We start from the raw sequence: 5,593 nt of genomic DNA on the forward strand, positions 1-5,593 counted from the left end.
TTTTTTATCAAATCAATATGGACTGTACAATTAAGAGTTTATTGTGATTCTTTTAGTTGGGATTGTAATCATGGAAGTAAAAATAAAATCCTTGTAAAATATATGATTGAAAGTGCAATTTTAAGGTTCCATTCGGGGATGATGACGATGATGTCGGAACAGAGCACTAAAGGATTTTGTACTCACCCTACAATGAAGACAAAATACAAGTCCAGGAATGAGAGAATCGAATCGAAACACTGGGATAGGAAGTGGTAGGAGGTAAATTGTTGTTGTAAAAGCTTGTTCACCACCAATTCTTTTGCCTGTAATGTAATTATGCTTCTGCTGTATATTCATCAATTGGCGAGTTCCATATGGTTATAAGTTCTTTATTCCCCGACTCGTCTATTCATCCATTGTATGATGATCATAGTTATTAAATAGGTGGTTTACCAGGTTGATCCGATTTTAATTTAATTTAATTGATCAGATTTTTAATAAAAAAAATTAATTAGATTTAAATTTAATTGATTCAAGGTAAATCATTTTTGTTTTAATAGAAACAATCAACTTGAATTTATTGACCATGAGTTTCAATAAAAGTAGAATACCAACACTCCCTCAGTCTTCCTTGTCCGAGTTAATTTGAGTTGCAAATTGAGTTGAAAAGTTAGAGGGGTTTTTTTAGATTAATTAATTTTTAAAAACTATAATTAAAATAATATTGTTTTTATAAATAAAAAATTATTTCTTTTAAAACTAATAAATTGATGTTAACTAAAACACTTTTCATAAAAAAATTAAATTGATTTTCTTGAGTTAACCAGATTATAAATTAATTTATATTTTTAATGAGGTAATGCCCAGTCAATTCTTTTTATTTTTTCTTCAATATAAACCCGCTTAGACTTCAAATTTATCAATTCCCAGATTGATATTGAAGATATGTTGAGATTAATATTTTATAAAAAAGCTGCCATTATAGCTAAGAAGCTTCAAAAGGCTCTATCAGCTTTCTGCTTTTTTAGCGTGGGATTCACGTGAGCTCTCAAATAAAAACTCTGTTTGACAGAAAGGATGTGGAAAGCCACCACGACTACATTTGCCCCCAAACAAGACCTTATTAGAAGGTTAGGTTTTGAATTTAAAAGACTACAAACTGCACCGCCATTTAACCACGCTTTCGAAAGTGGTCCGCCTGCTGAGAAACCAAAATGAAAGGACACAACACGTAAAGATGGTGGCATGCATGTTTGTGAAGCAATAGGCACATTTTTATTACAGATATTAACATTAAATGTTACGTTGAACCTGTCATTATAATTACATAGATAAACATTATTAAACATGGCACCATCAAGGCTGAATTATGATGTAATAGTTTAAATCGAATTAATTTATAATAATAGTAAAACTATAGTTTTTTTTAAAGGTAATATTTAAATCGATTTGATTTGTATCAATAAAAAAACAAGATGTAGTTTTTTTTTTAAGAAAAAAATTAATACAGCATAGTTTTAAAAAAAATTTCTTTAAGATCAAACCAATTTTTTACCTAATTTCAGGATGACCCAAAAATATTATTACCATGCCACTGTTTACCAAGAAACTAATCAAATTGTAATAATAATTTTTTTATTGCACCCGTATAGACCCAAATTAACGATCAAACCAAGTTTTTACCTAATTATAGGTTGACCCAAAAATATTGTTATCATGCCACTATTTACCAAGAAATTAATCATTATGAATTGTGAATTGTAATAATAATTTTTTCATTGCACCTTTATAGACCCAAAGTAATAATTAATTAAAATACATTTATTAATAAATTGCAAAATTAAAAAATAAATGATTAAAATGATAAACATAGATAAAAGATGGTTTTGCTAAAATTAAGGATAAACATATACTTTATTTTGTCAACTTTTCCGATTATAAGCTTTTAGTCTCTGACAATTTATAAAATTTAATTTTGATTTTAAAATTTATTTTTTTATTTTTTAATTCCTAGTTTAAGAGAGGAAAGAGAAAAGAAGTGTCCAAATTCTAGTAATAGAGAGAAAACGTCTCAATTAAAACCAATTCTAGCCACAAAATAAGTGATTTTTGATTCAATGGGTTCTTTTGATGAGTAAAGTTTAGATAAAGTGTTGTTTTTTCCTTAAACATGGTTGAAATAGTGGATTTAAATCTAAAAAGAATTTTAATTTTGAATCAATTGTTGATTTTAAATGTAATTTTTTGACTATTAGAGACTATAAATATATATTTGCCAGTTTTTTTCAAGTTAAAATATAGTTAAAAATTAGTTTTTTTAGTCTAAAACTAATTAACCTAATTTTTCAGCCACTAGAGATCACCAAAATATTGACAATTAAGGCAACGCGTTGTTTGCTTGAGCAACGTAGGTGATGTGTTGCCTCTAATTGTTTTTTCAAATCATTAGGCAGAAGGTTAATCATCCTCCCCTTAAAAAAATTATATATAAAAAAAAAGCTTAAGTGCGTGGGCTGCACCATGCTCACGCGCTTATGCTTTTTTTTAGAGGTTTAGGAGCTTTAGGTTTTTTTTTTTTTTTCTCCAATTCATTATAGCTGGAATTTTTTTTTTTACTTATTTTTTTTAATTTTATCATCTAATATTAATATTTGGTTGATTATTAATTGGATAATATAATTTATTTCAATTTGTTTTTTTTTTCCAATCACTTTGATACTTTGCAAGTTTTTAATGTTATAAGTGTATATTTTGAATCAAATATTATAAAAAAAATTATTAAACCCTATTAAGTTTGGTTAGTTTACTTTGACTTGATAGAAATTGAACTTGATAATTGCTTTTTTACATAAATAGTTCTTATTTTTTTAATTATACACATGCATGGACTTTTTAAATTTTGCTTGAGATTTCTTTATGTACAAAAACATGCCATAAAAAGTTTGCATGTATATATATATATATATATATATATATATATATATATATATTTTAAAAAAAGTATTTGATCGGTGGTTAAACATGGTCAAATAATTAACATTACTACTACTTTCAGCCTTCAACTAAGAGTGAGACAACCAACCCCCGACATCTACATGTATAATGTATTTGTTTATATAGTAAGATTGTGATTTTGAAAGTTTTTAATTTTTTTAGTTTTAAATAAATATTTTGAGTATTTTTTTATTGTTTTGACGTGTTTATATTAAAAATATTAAAATTAATATTATTTTAAAATATTTTAAAATAAAAAAATATTTTAAAAATTAATCTAATAATATTTTACAAACAAGACTCGTAATAGGTTAGATCATGTTGCAACCATGCCACTACATGTGCATCATTATTTCCATTTCTCCTGTGTGTCACAATATGTTTATATTTATATTTCCTGTACAACTACGAATGAGATGGTCCAAGGTGGAAGGTAAAATATTAAATCAATTGATCTTATTATAAAACTATATAACAAAGGGTCAGGACAACGAACAAGAAAGAGAGAAAAGTTGTCTATGGAGGTGATAATGATGCGATGCTTCTTTTCATGTGGGATTTTTGGTCAACACTTTTTCCGCATGCAAAATGGCGAGGGGATGCACCTTTAAAAGGGTGTCATTTGCGCATGATTCTATTCGTTGGGATTTATTACATTGATGCCCATTCTTTCAATATCAATTAACAAAAGCTAGAACTTGAGTAAAATTTAAAAAACAAAATTTTATAAAAGTAAATTTTTATATTTTTGAATTATTTTGATATATTGATATCAAAAATATTTTTTAAAAAATAAAAAAATATTATTTTAATATATTTTTTAAATAAAAATCACTTTAAAAAACAAGTAAAAGCAAATAAATACTTAATTTAAATATAATAAAAAGAAATTTTATATTTTTATCTCTATCCTTTTTTGTTGCATACGTAGATTGGTATACATGAGTCTTCATATTATGAGCTAAATGCAATCCTATATTGCTTAAAGCTAATCTTGGACCGAGATTATTGTGCCATAATTTCGAGTTTGAATCTTTCCTTTATGAATCCAATGCTAAAAAAAATAAATAAAATAAAAAGAAAAAGAAAAGAAAAGCACACGAGAACGAGGAAGATGGCAAAGTAATTGGAGTTTTGTCCCTTTTCATGGTGGCTTTACCTGTCTGGATGCTATGTGTCAACGTGACACTCTTTCAAGCTAAAAGCTGACAATTTCCCACATAAAAGTAAGTCCAAATGTGTAATGCCACCCCCCACCCCCTAAATGAAGCCAAGTGTTGAATGTTTTATTTGTGTAGAGCACGCGGACTTGCTATTGTTAATTATTTGTTGTTATTATTGTATATGAGATTATTAATTATTTGTTATCAATTCTTAGAAGATTTTGTTGGTGTTCAATTATTTTTTAAAATATTTTTTATTTAAAAATATATTAAAAAAATATATAATTATTTTTTTTAAAAAATATTTTTAACATCAATACATTTAAATAATTTAAAAACATAAAAAGTATTAATTTAAAAATATAAACTTTTTTACTTTTTAAAAATATTTTTAAAATATAAAAATAAACATGATATTACATATTGGATTCCATTATTTGGAGGAATAGAAGGAAAAGAAGTATATTAATTATACTTGCTTGGTGCAGGAATCAAGTAGAGGAAAAACGATGCGGGGTATTGATCTAAGAAATATGGAATCCAAATTTAATCCGTGTTGGAACTATTAATTAAATTTCATAAAATATAAATTTGAGAAAACCTATTTAATTTTTAATAATTTAATAATCCAATTTTTTTTTGAAATAATTTTAAAGGAACGTTTGTTTCTCGAAGAAAATAGTTTCTAGGCTGGAAATCTCATTTTAAGTTTTTCTGTATTTATTTGCTGTTATAAAAATTAATCATTAAAAAAATTAATCATTGAAAATATTTTCTGGTCAACATAAAATAATTTATTATAAAAAAAAATTTAACTTTATTTTTAGAAAAATATTTTTTTATTCTGAATAGAAAATACTTTTTAAAAGTTATGAAAAATTTAAAAATACCATATTATTTGCTGATTATATCAAATTTAGTTATCAAACTTTTAATTGCTATATATTTTGTTTAAATTTTTTTTTTAAATTCATCCCTTAAAATTTAATTTTTATATTAATTTTGATCCTTATTTTTATGATTGTTATTTACTTTTATCTTATCATTCTTTTAATTGAAATTTTTTATTTATCAAATTTGATTTTTATTTTTTTATTATTACTTATTTTATTTAAAATAATTTATGAAATTGTAATCATTATTATTTTAATTTTATTATTTTTAATTTTTTTTATTTGTTAGATTTGATAAGTATTATTTTAATTACTATTTATTATTTTTCAGATAATTTATAATTTTTTTTTTTAATTTCATTCTTATTTAAATTTTTAATTTGTAAAATTCACTTCTTATTATTTTAATATACTTAAAAAAATAAAATATTAATAAGTTATTTTCCAGTTTATTTTTTATAATATTATTAAATATTAAAAAATATTTTTCAATTTTTCTAACACTGTTAAACATAAAAAAATAATTTATTTTTTTTAAATTTATTTTTTTTAAATTCCCTT

The sequence above is a fragment of the Populus euphratica genome, unplaced genomic scaffold (genome assembly GCF_000495115.2).
Source record: "Populus euphratica unplaced genomic scaffold, PopEup_1.0 scaffold298.1, whole genome shotgun sequence".
NCBI lineage: Eukaryota > Viridiplantae > Streptophyta > Magnoliopsida > Malpighiales > Salicaceae > Populus > Populus euphratica.